Consider the following 13,141-nt stretch of genomic DNA (forward strand, 5'->3'; position numbering starts at 1 on the left):
CAGTGCTGCTCTTCTTATCTTGTACCAGTCTAAGCTGCAGAGTGTGTGTGTTAGTCCCCAGCTGTCATCCCATGCTGCCCACTGTGGTAACTGGCAGCTGAATTCCTGATTCTCCAGCACCAAATTTTCCTCTGCTTCTGTTTCTTCTTTTTTACTTCTTCCTATCCTGTTCTCCCTCCTTGCATTCAGTATATTGATTAGACTTCTGTTTGGAGTCTCTACTTTTTTCCTGCAGCTGATTATTTTTCTGACCTCTGTGCTGCGTAACAATCTTCTTATCACCAGGCACCCAGGTTGCACTAACCCACTGGAGATAAAGGAGGTACACATCTGTTCAGAGGTGGGAGAAATCCCCCTTGCCTATTAATATACAAATTTATTGAAAGGCCTGCCTTTATTCTCAACTTATCAACCTGCCTGCAAGTTTTGCTTGAACAGATTAACAATGTACTAGAAGATTATGGGAAACCTTTCAAGGTTAAATCCTGTAAAAGGAATTAGGACTTAGGTTTGGAGCAGGATTTTTTTACCACTCGTGTTTTCAGCATTGTGTCTTGGGACAGCTCTGACAGGCATTAGTCTGCTGAAAACTGATGGAAAGAGGAAGAGAGTTTCCAGGTGTGAAATGAAGGACCATCCGTCTCACACACCAGCTGATCACTTCTGTGCACAAAGGGCTGTTAGGTTTCAAGGCTAGCTTTGGATGGGGGGTCTTGCCTAGAAATGTCTGTATTAGGTTTCTTCTATACACAGAGTTATGAAACATGACCAATGAGAGAGTGAATAATTTGGATATATTAAAATACAAAATCAGGGTGTAGAAACTCAAAAAAGAGGACTGGTTGCAATGCAGCTCTTCCCACAGCCTTCCCACAACTGACATCAGTGACCTGATCACAGCTTCAGGTTCAAAGCCACATAGACTCCAGGCCCATTGCCAGATAGGTTTTTAGAGCAGGGCTGAAGCATTTCTGCCAATCCCTTGTCAATATAATCTGTTGTGGACTCTACGCAAGCCTCAGGACTTGCTCCTCCTCTGTCCCTTTGCCACCAGATTGTTTTCAGTTCCCTTTGCCTTTTTCTTCTTTTCCTTTTGTCGGGTCACTTGACTTTGAAGCTGGGTGCACATAATGAAACAGTGCCCAGCCTTCAGTCACAGGACTTGCAGTAAGGGCAGAGGTAAATATGAGGTTGTGTCTTTGCATATATGACAAGTACAGTGATAGATGTGACTGGACTTTGTCCATGGAGAGCTGCAGTTCATAGACATTATATCCCTTCTGTGTGATTCATTTCTCTCCACACTAGGGAAAAAAAATCCAAAAGAATACAAAACCAACTGTCTGCATCAGAAAAGGTTAATTTTACTTAAACACAGGGAATTGTCCCACTGACATCCACACAATCAGGGAACCTATCTGCACCTAGGTTTGCAGGATCACGATAGGGTCTCATCCTGTTTCTGCTACAGAGTGAAAATTTCCATGAAATTTCACGATGTCACATTGGTGACAGACCTGTGCTAAGAAAAGTTTTTTCTACAATGTGCTAGCATCTTGTTTCTCAGTTGTAATGATCAAATATAAAATAGTTCTGCCAACTTTTACATATATGGAACTTATTTAACATACAGGTTAACTGTTACTCACAAAACTACTTCTATTCCTACATTAGAATTTTGCACAGTATCAAATGAAATAAAATTCACATGAAGTAAGCCTATCCTGAATATGGAAATAAGCAAACAAAATCATAGTGTGAAGAATCACAGTGTGCTTTTATGTGTTTTAGCAACCACACTTTAACTTAAATAATGACACCAGGCTTCAGATTAATGCTGTAGTTTTGACAAAGCCTTGCTGAGATCAGGGACGCATCAGAATAAATCCAGTCAGTCAGTCAGTCAGTCAGTCAGTTAGTCTTTCCTGGGGAGCACCAAAGGTTTTGATGTGAACCTCTGGTATGACTTGTCACAGAATGATGACTTACCATAGTAATTGTTTAGTGGAAAAGGCATAAGTGGAATAATCTGAAAAACATTCAAAAGGATATATTAATGACATAACTAGGAAGTGCCTGTGATACTTCAGTGTTTAGTTTGTTTAGGGCATCAGTTCATTTAGGGCATTTTGAGAATGCCTTCAAGCTAGAGAAACAACCTTTGAAAACGATGTGCCTGTGAGATCAAGCATTGTATGAGGAACAGCTGCTCGTTTTCTGTTTTCTCCTTCTTCTCCCAATCCCACTTTTATCACTGTACTCAGCCTACTCATACAAACTCCTTTCTGCTCTGCCGGTGTCTACAGATGGTCCTGTCCAACTTGCTCCCTACCAGTTTGTGAATTACTGACATTCACCCATAATTGCCGACACAAACACATGACTTGGGTGAGCAGAAGGTCCCAGTGATATTGTGATAGCTGGAGGGGAGGGTGAGGCATTAAGCAGGCACAATCACCTTTCAAGGTGTTCCTCTCTGTCCTTTAGTTCAGACTTCAAAGCCTGCTGACGGAAAGGGCATCTGGACTCCCTGAAACTGGGGAAATTTTATTGTGTCCAATTCCAGGCTCCTCGATACAAGAGGGACATGTAGCTGCTGTGGGTCCAGTGGAGGGCAGCAAGGGTGATTGGGAGACTGAAGCATCTCTCTTATGAGGAAAGGCAGAGAGAGCTAAGCCTGGTTGCTGAAGATGTGGCTGAGGGGAGACCTCATTACTGTGTGTAAATATCCAAGGGGAGGTTACCAAGAATATGAAGACACACTCTTCTTGGTGGTCTCAACATGGACATGAGGCAACAGGCAGAAACTAATGCATGGGAAGCTCCACCTGAACATAAGGAAGAACTTATTTACTGTGTGGATGACCATGCACAGGAACAGATTTCCCAGAGAGATTGTGGAAGTTCCCTCACTGGAGGGACAAGAGCTGTGTGGACTCAATGTTGTTCCACGTGCTTTAGGACGACTCTGGTTAACCAGGGAGGCTGGACCAGGTGACCACTGTGGTCCCTTCCAACCTGGCCCACTCTGACTCTGTGGTTTTGTAGCGCTTCTGCTCCCACGCAAATTATTATCAGCTTCCATAACTAAGCTACAAAGGAGCTGCGGTCCAGGAGAGGGTCCAGCCCGCGTGGGGCCTTGCTCCGGCCGGAGCCCCGTGTCCCCGCCCGGGGCCCGGGGCTCGTCCCGCGGGGCGGAGGCGGCCCGGCTCTGTGGGCGCTGCCCGCCCGCCCTCTGCGGCCGCTCGGTGTCGCCCTCGCAGCGGCCACGGCGGCGGCGGCGCCTCCCCCGGGGCAGCCCCGGCCCGCGGGAGGGGCAGTGCCAGCCGGGCCCGGCCGGAGCGGCGCCGGGGGCAGCGCAGGTGAGCGCGGCGCCGGCCCGCGCCCCCGCCGCGGCTGCGTGTGGCGGCGGCGGGCCGGGCGAGCGCGGAGGGGCGGCGGGGCCCGGGCGGGGCGGGGGCGCACAGGTGATGGCGGAGGTGGCCGGGCTGTGGCGGGGCTGCAGCTCGGGACGAGCGCGGCCAAGGCAGTGCCCCGGACCGGAGTCGTGAAAGTGTTCCCGTGTTCCAGTCCGGGGAGGGACCCCCCCCGGGCAGACGCGGACCCTCCGGGATGTCGCGCAGGTACAGGAGCCTGTGTCGGCGTAGGGGTTCGATTGCAGGTTTGGGGGTGAAAATGAGGAGTCTTAACGCTCTTGTTCCAACTTTTAAGGCCGCGTCTGATGAGAAATGGAAATCTGGCTCAAAGTCATCCTTCCTGTTGTTGACATCACCTGAAAACTCCGCTGGAAATATTTCCACTAGTTTGCTGCAAACATCGCCCCCCCCGAGATCGCAACACCCTGTGAGTACACACACGGGGTAGAGCTCTGATTGTGGAAATCCGTGGCTACGGGATGTAATTGTTCTGCAGTGTTCTTTTTATTGCAAGCATTAATAAAGAGCTTATCGTGCCCTGGGGTGTTGTGTGTATTACAGCATAGGCTGTAGACAGTGCTCTGTTTTTTTAAAAAGGCATAACCAGTATCTTCATATTTTTATAATCATATGTGAAACGATTACTTGGGTTTGTGCTTGTTATTTCTGCAATGCACATGACCAAAAGGACATGTTGTCTGCTACTGAGCACATATTGTTCACAGGGAAAAAAACATTGGGAGAGTTAGAAAGTAGCTTGCTGGTGGGTGGATCACTGAATCTTTGCCCCATGAGTTGTTTAAATGAACTTAGTATGTCTTACCAATATTAAAGGAGTAATTGGGAAGATCAGTAAGTCTGCCTCTGTCCAAAGGCAGAAAAATTTCAGCATGTTTTAACTCTTATGCAGCATTAGCTATGGATCAGATCTCCTGGTAGGACTGCTTGAGTCTATGGTTTACTCTGAGGAGAATGTTATTTACTTTCTTTCAAGGTGATATGTCAAGCTGCAGTGCTAGTTTTATATGACTTATTTTGGCAGGCTCAAGTTTCAAGTATTGTGTAATCTTCATTCTCCAGATAGTTGGAAAACAAAGTGTTTCTGGAGATGTGTGGTTACATGTAAAATCTGCAGTTGCATTGCAGACCACAAGACATGGTGTAGTGACTCTCCTTTGGAACTTCATAACAATTTCTGAGCAGAAAATGCTCAAAAATGGTTAAACACACTGCATGTAGCAAAACCTGCAGTTGGATGACTACATAAAGTATTTACATACCTGGAATGTAGATGATGTATGCCTGTTTATCCATGAGGACCTATCTGCAAGGATAAGTAGCAGTAGTAATGTCACTGATGTTTTCCCTGTTTTTTTTTTTTTGTTTGGTTTTTGTGTGTGTGTGTTTGGTTTTGGTTTTTTGTTAAAATAAACTAATAAAATTAAAAAAGGGGTTTTGAGTATTCAGTATTCAGTTGGGAAGTTTTCACTTTTTTCCCTGCTCCTTAGTATTTACCCAGACAGTGCTGCCAACCTCATAGAGGAGACTGGCTTTGAACACGAGAAAAGAAATAGCCAGTAAATGATTGGTAAAAATAAAGTGAAAACCTCCTGATCATGCAGGTACTTTCCTTCAAGATTTTTTCACAGAGGTCTTTTCTTTTTTGAGGAACAGAAATAGTGAGAAGTTGTCTGCACTAATGGGGCTCCCATGTTGGCTGATGTGATGTAGTTGCAGCACCAGGCTTAGCATCCTGCCCTGTCACAGGTGGCACGTTCCAGAGTTCGGATTATCAAATTTACCATGTTCCTGGACTAGGTGAGATGAATGATACCTGAGTAAATGAGGTGCTTGTAGGGTGTGGTGATGAGCAATTGAGCCTCAAGCTGCATTTCTCCATATGTCTTTAGCTTCACCTCTGTTTGACTTTGCCAGTGAGTCGTTTTGTAATGTAAAAGAAAAAGACCTTACTGTCCCTTACTCACTAAATCTCTATAACAGGATGAACAGTGCTTATTGGTTTGGATAGGTGGTGTACCAAAGAACATTTTTAAAGCACTTTCAGGTCCTTAAATTAGTTATACTGACAACTATATTTATTCTCATTAGTTTCAGATGTGCACTTTCTCTTTTTCCCTCAACAGTTAGGACTTTGGATGAATGCAGAGAACTTACAGTTGTATCTTTTTTTAGAGATATATCAGTACAACACATCCCTGTGGAAATATTTTATTTAAAATCACAAATGAGGTGCCATATTTTATTGGCAAGATTGATCTAGGGAGATATTTGTCAAAGACATAAATTGATTGTAATTACTTTGGGAAAATAAAAAATTTGAAATAAGTATTTTTAGTTACTTTTATTTATTCAGTAATTAATTATGTGACTTCCTTAAAAATGATCCAGCCAAAAATAGAAGGTGCAGAACTGCACTTCAGAAAGACCTTAATTCATAACAGCAAGAAATTTTCTTCCCTGCCTCCTATCCAGCTATTTTGATCCCAAAAGTCTCCAGAATAGTTTCTGAAGTACTATACTAGAAATATTCTTGCATACCATTGCTAACTTGTCAACCCTTTAGGAAAAGCTTAGTTACTTCTCACTTGGCTACTCCACTCCCTGTTGGCAGGTGCTGGTGAAAAACAGTTCATGGACAGCAGTTTTGAGAATAATGAAATCCTGAAATACACCATGTCTTGCTGTGACCTGTCACTGAATTATGTGTACTGGTCTCTTTCTAAACTTTTCCCACTCCTTTTGTTTGTGTTTGGTTTATCTCATGCTGCCATTCAGAAGACTTGGATTTGTGAAGGCAGGTGTTCCAAATTTAGGAAGAGTCAGAATAAATGTGTGGAGTCCCTGCTTATTTGTTGTATAGCTTTCAAACACATGAATGCTGGGATGTTCCCTGTGCCTGGGATGTTCTTTGTGTATTGCTTCCTTTGGCAGGTTGTGCATGACACAGTGATGCTTTGTATTCAAAGTGCTGCCGGTTTGGCCAGACAGGTGTTTTTCTTGTTTTCTGGAAAATACTGAGGTTGAGTTGGAGATGTGAAGGTTTTGAGAGTGAAGCAGGAAGGGTACTGTTGGTATGCAGTAGTTTGATACCAAGGTCAAGAATGCTATCAAAAAAACCAACGATGAAATGAATGTCAATTTAGTTCACATTTTTAGAGGTGTGTGATAAATGAAGCATTAAGGCTGCACAGGACTTTGAGGCTAAAAGCAATCTAGTTTATTACCACTAATAGTTAGTTGGGCGTATCCTGTTGCTATAAATCAATCCCCATTGGATGGCCTAATGGATACAGTACAACAGCATTATCCAGATGTGGAGAGGTTGTCTTGGTAGCCTCAGTCATGCACTTCTGATGCAATATTGAATGCATAGGTGGCTCATGAAATATAAAGCAGGACTGTAGATTGCTGGCTTGCTCTCGCACTGTTTTACTTTTGATCCTTTGGCAGTGATCCTGCTATGTGTGAGATAAAATTAAAGGTGATTGGAATGAACAGGAAGATGCTTTCTTGCAGCCAGCACTGGTGTCTTCCTGCTGTCTCCTCTGTGTCTCTCTCCTTCCCAGTCCCCACAGCCAGTGCTGGTCCTCCAAACCCTAGGTGCATCTCAGCCAAGCTACAGCCATGAGGGGGTATCCGGCTGTGATTAGGGATGGGATTTGGGCACATCTGTGGCAAGTGGTGGATGGAAGTATCTGGTGTGGAAGCCAGCCAGATGGAGCATACTGGGGCTACAGCATAGCTGGGGTGTGATGTGCTGAGCGTAGGTACCCTAGTGGGACTGCCATAACCCTGAAGAAAAATTTATATTCTCCTGTGCCAAAAAAGCCTAGGCTTTTTAATTTTATGTCATGATCAAAACCATTTTTGGAGTACTCTTCAAATCATTAAATCACACCTCCTTCAAATCCTGGGTTTAAACAAGCTTCTTCTAACAGCCTGTCCCTTACACTCTCTCTCATGGTTTGCCACCTTCCCCACCTGAGCACCATCCACTTTGTCAAGTGAACCACTGAAGATAAGGTTTTGTGTGCGTGTCTTGGCATGCTGTTGGACAAAAGCATTTTCATTTGCATTATGGAAAATGCATTTGGAATTGATGGAAATGAGTTCCTTAAGGGCGTGCATCTATCTTCATTGTGCCTGCATTGCAGTGGGATAATTTCCTTTTCCAGTTTAAGATGCCAATTGCTTTAAGCCAGTCAGGAATATTTTCTATTGGTTTTAGCAGCATCTGCAATGTGACATCTTAGGAAGATCTGTTGCTAGGTCTATTTATATTGTGCCAATACACTTCTGAGTTAAAGTGCCCTAAATTGTCTTGGTTGGGTCAGTCACTGAGGAAAAGTGCCAGCCTTATAAAATAAGAAAGCACTGTGAATGTATGGCAATTATGTATGAGCTTAATAGTTGAGTAACTTTTTAATAGTGGTCACAGTGAATCATTTTAGGTATGATTTGCTTGTGTTCAGAGTTTGATATCTGTCTGTGCAACAGATGCAGAAATTGCAGCTGGTTCAGAGTCTTGGGCAGGATGTGATCTTTTCACTGTATCATTACTGTTGCAAATAATAATAATAACTGCCTGGCAGATCTGTTGCTTAACTCAGTGTTTTAGTATTTTGTAAAGCTTACATATGAGTAATTTTCCTTTATTTTCTGTCTGAGCACTTTCGGGATTTATCTATGTCTGGCTGAAGTCTTTCAAGAGGATTGTGGGATGGAGGGAAGGGGGCTGTCTTTCTTCTGGCTGTGGAATTATCTGCCTGACATCTATGGTTTTTCATTGATGTTGTTGTTCTAGTTTGAATCCAGATTTTAAAAGTGCAGCACTTTCTTATCAGTTTGTTTTTTCCAGACTTTGCAGCTGCTCCCGCATTCTTGCAAGTATGTGTTATTTTTTTTTTCACAGCTTCTGTGTAAAATCCAGCCATACTCCTTCCATGTGCTCTTTTTTATTATTATTTTTAAGTTTAATGGTAGGTTTTATTGTTTATTTTTAAGCTTATGGGGTAAATATTGTTATGAATGGCAGACTCAGGTGTGGAGTAAGCTTAAACATGAATTTGAAGTATAGTATTTTATTAATGAACAGTCAGCTACCAAGTTGGATTCTCTTCTTTCCCTGTAATACTTCACTTAACCAGTTTGGAGAAGCCAGGGTTTAAGAAATCCTGACCTGGCATTCACTGGGTGAGTCTGTCATCCATTTCACTTTCCCCGGTGTCTTGACAGACAAGTGCTGCTGTAAGTGAGCAGCTTCATTAGCAGCATGCCTCATAAAGCAGAACTGGATTTGGGGATGAATGAGGACATCTCAGTAAAGAGAGGGTGTTGACATTGACTGTTTTAGTTGCTGCTAGCCTCAAAATAAGCAGGATCAAAGTGAATTTATTTAAATTCTAATAATATAAAGAATTTTCAAAAACTCACCAAGTGGAATAGATGCTTTTGACATAGTTGGAAAAACAGTGCCTAACATTAGCAGCTTCTCTGAGTGACCATTTTTACAAATTATGCTTTGGTTGAAGGCAGTGAGAGGTGGGTATCTCTTGCTGACTAGGACAGGACTGTCTGTCTGGGGAGATTTCTTTCAGACCCTCCATCTCTGTGGCCATGAGCTGAGCAAGTCCCATGGCTGCAGGAATGATGAGCCTGGTTTGGAGGTGTGGGTGAATGGTGTCATGGCCAGTCTGGCCAGTCCTCATCTCTAAGGTGGCTATGTTTCATTTGCAGGGAGAGATGACATATATTCTCTTTAATGCCTTTCACTCTTGTAGGGTATCCATATCAGTGACTCTGTCAAGCTGAGGAGGGAACATGAGTGAACGGGAAACAGCCTGAAAAAATCAGAGAAGAAAGACAACAAATGAGAAACATAGCTTGAAAGTTGCTATTTGATAAAAAGACCTATTTCTTTTCACTTGCTTTGAGCTTGAAATGTGCTGGTTTAATCTGATCTCTTCTAGTATTTTTCCAACCTGATTTTCTTCTACTTAATTTTCCTACCTTTGATTGTCTTGTGTTCTCCTTTCTTGAAACTTTTCTAGTTTTGCTAGACCTTTCTAAAGAGGAGAAGGCCAGACTTAAAACTTCTAAGATGCATTTGAGTTTCTTAGATGATTGAATAAAGGTGGGTTTGGTTGTATTCTCTGCAGTAATAATTTCTTAGCATCCTTTCTGCTTTTTAACTGTGCTGATGCTGTCATAAGAACTGTCTGCTGGCAATCCAGGATTTCATTCCTGAATCATCCCAAGGATATGATGCATATGAAGTTGAGGTGTTTTTCCCCAGCACAAATACCAGACTGTGTTTAATGGTATTAAAATCTACCAGCCATTTTTGACAGTTGTAATCTTTCCCTGTCCCCTTGTGATTCATTAGTGGGTATAATGAACACAATATATGCTTAATGCAGATGGCTGTGGGCTGCAGGCTTAGTGTCCCTCTCTTGGGAAGACTGACCTTGTACTGTTTATTTCCTGTCTCACTGGGTCTCTATACAGATGAGGACTTTTCCTGTTATAAAAACTAGGCAGTCATGAGATAATATTGGGACTTTTTTTGGTTTGTTTTTTCTTTTGTTGGTGGGTTGGTTTTTTTTGTTGTTGTTGTTTTTTTCTTTTAAGCAGCCTTCTTTCCTTTGGAGGGAATCTTTGGGTATTGGACGTGAGTTATTGGGGAATAACTTCACATCAGTGTAAGTGTGGTAACAGGCTACATGTACACTCACCACAAATGTGAAGTAGCTTAATTTAAACATCTGTCTTGTGTCCAAACAATCAACATTCAGCTCCATCTAATCTACATTGCAATCACATTCCAGCTTGCTTAATAAAATTTTAAGTTTCAGTATTCAATATTGTCCAATATTTCAGTATTGGGATTTGGTTTTGGTTAAAGACAGCCCTGCGTGTATTGCAGTAACTCACTTTGCTTCTCACTCTTCCTACTTGTCAGAACAGGTTGACTATTTCTATATTTAGCTCTGCTTTGTTTATTCATCCTTTCTCAATAAGAATTTTGCACTTTGTTTACCTAGAAGCAAGATGTGTCCCAATGGGAAAGTGAATGGTAGAATTAAAAGAGTGGTATGAATACTTGCACTAAGTAGCATGCCATATCAATAAATCAAAGCAGAATTTGCAGGTATAAGCTCTGGTCCTTGGCTGAGTCTCTTAACTGAAAAAACCTAATATTTTAAGAAATTGTTCCCAGATTCATAGTCTCCATACAAGAGTATTTTAGGTCAAAAAAACCAAACCCAATTTTTTTTCCGCCTCCTTTTTGTTCCCCTTATCTTTGCCTAACCAACACATGGTTGAGAAGTTTAAAAGCAAACTTCTGGGTTCCATATTCTTTCAGAGAATTTAGCCTTTCATGTCTGTAACTGCAGACATACAAATGAGGAGGATGTTGCTGCTTCATTTACTAGAGCTGTGCCAGTTTTTCTTCTTTTTGTTTGTAATCCTGAAAGTAGGATACGTGGTATGGAAGACAGAAACATTCAAAACCAAGCATACAGAACTTGGATACGTGTATTTACAGCTTTTAAGACTGACTTTTTTGAAAAGTTGTAATAATATGAATTTGCTTACATATCATATGTGGGTTTGTACATGCAGCAAATGTCTGCATATACTCACATGGGGTGAACTAGTTTTGGAGAGCAGACACACCAAGAAAACAGGTAAGGGTGCATTCAGAAGAACTGAGCACAGCACTTGAAATAAAAAAGAACAAACCAACATTTTAAAGGTTTATTTGTTCTCCTCACAATTTGAATTTCAGACTCTCGCCTTGTCTAGGCTGAAATAAGTGTTGAGCTATTCAGGAGGCTGTGGTGTAAAACTAGTTTTGTCTGGGACCCATTCTCAGTCTTTCCCAGACATGGAATAAAGAGTGTCAGTGAAATTGAGAACTTGCTCTGTTTCAGTCCTGTGTAACTCTCATGGAACACACGGATACTCTGCCTTGGTAGAAAAAGCACTAAATGTGCTTTTCAAGTAAGCTAAGCCAGGAAAGGTTATCAGAGGAGAATGACACTATGATGGAATTTCTCAGGACATTAGTAAATATGTGCTACAGTGTTTCACACCAAGATGAAGGATTTTTCTGTCATTCTAGGGAACTGTATACTTGTCATCTTTCCCAAAGTACTGAGATTTGGAAGGCATTAACTATATAGGCAGTGTCTTAGTTTGATGGTTATTAATAAAGTCACATTGTAAATTTTAATATAGCAGCAAGTATCTGTTGTATGTCTGTCCTTTTTGCCTGTCAAAAGCAAATTGACCTTCAATTAATCAGTGGTCATTACTAAAATTTTGAGAATGAGTATCCACTCTTCTGCAAACAAAAGTTTTTCGTGGTTTGTATATGTTAAGCTTAGCTCAAAATAGATATGGTGTTTCAGGGAAAACGGAGTCAGGCAAAAGTGCAATGCAAAAGTTAGCAGATTTTAACAAGTACCATTTAAAAATCATTTCAGTTACACTCTGCAAGTGGGATTTTTACCCTTGCTTAATTAGGGATCAAGAATAAAGTGATACTGAAATAATGACTGTTTTAAAAATTCCTATGATTTGTACTCAAATGGCCCACAGAGAGGTAGTTATCAACAAATTGTGTATAGCAAAATTATAATTAATTTACTGTATTATATCTTGGAAGGGTAGAACTGAAAAACAAAACCTTCAACTAGTTTTTGCATTATTAGGTAGTTTAGAGATGGATGCTTATTATCCTGGTTTTTTAAAGTTGAATTTTATGTCATATTTTGTGTCAGTAATACTGGATCAAAACCTAATTTCCCTGCTTCTGTGGCTGATCTCATTCAGTTCGATGACTGTTTATGTGAATAAGACTCAAAGAATGTGGCTTTGTATGAAAAATATCCTCCCAGAGGGAGTTGTAGTAGGCTCACACTTAATATAAAGGGAAAAAATACAGAAATGGATGTTTATGTTTCCTTGTCTTGTTGTACAATGATTTTCAGTGAAGTTTCATATTCCTTGAAATTAAATCTGTAGCCAAGATAATATGATATTGGACAATTTTTGTAATTCAGCATGCAGGTCTGTGCTGTTGAAACAAAAGGCTGAGTGTTTTTAGGTGCAGATAGCCTGACTAAAATAACGTGTTGCCAAAGAAGTTGCAGTGCATTTTCGATAATGTTGAGCAGGGAGATAATTGTGAACTCTGCATGGTGTGTTACAGTCATGGGAGTAGTTAACAAGATAAAGAAAATCTCAGCTTTCTCTCTGTTTACAAAACTGGCCTTTCTGGAGGGACTGGAAAACAAGAATACAAATATATAATCTGCTTGTATTCTCTTTTTACCCCTCCTTTTTGCCTCCCTGTGTTGAGCCAAAAATAAATGGAAAGACTAACTGTAAGAAAACAGCACTAGAGTCAGTCCTCTTCCTTAGTTTTCTCTCTGTCCTCTATACCCCCTGGGAGCTGGAGGTTGTGGCAGCTGCAGCTCCCCTGGTTAGGTGTGATTCAGTCCTGTAGTGCCGAGAGCAGAACTCCTCTGTTAACTCCTCCTTGCTCTCACTGCAGTACCTGCAAATCCAGAGATGGAGCAGCACGGCTCAGGGGTGAAGTTTGATCCTGTCTGCTCTGAAACACCTATGTGTGTTTCTACCATATTAGGCCATTCCTGTGATTGTAAGGTAATGAAGATGTCCTTGACTTTTTT

At 41.5% G+C, this 13,141-nt stretch overlaps 1 protein-coding gene across 8 annotated transcripts in view; it reads left to right on the forward strand.

Moving 5' to 3' along the window:
• Positions 1-13,141, forward strand: part of ANKRD6 (ankyrin repeat domain 6) — a 92,723-nt gene that overhangs the window by 3,143 nt on the left and 76,439 nt on the right. For 3 of the 8 annotated variants that reach the window (XM_064412649.1, XM_064412660.1, XM_064412655.1), the window contains exons 1-2: positions 3,213-3,362; positions 3,712-3,843. The gene's annotated coding sequence lies outside the window, so the exon portion shown is untranslated. Of the gene's footprint in view, positions 1-3,212; positions 3,363-3,473; positions 3,624-3,711; positions 3,844-5,090; positions 5,235-12,876; positions 13,116-13,141 lie in introns of those variants that run through there. The other 5 variants (XM_064412653.1, XM_064412657.1, XM_064412650.1 and 2 more) reach the window with 5 other exon arrangements.

Source organism: Passer domesticus, chromosome 3, assembly GCF_036417665.1.
Source record: "Passer domesticus isolate bPasDom1 chromosome 3, bPasDom1.hap1, whole genome shotgun sequence".
Lineage (NCBI taxonomy): Eukaryota > Metazoa > Chordata > Aves > Passeriformes > Passeridae > Passer > Passer domesticus.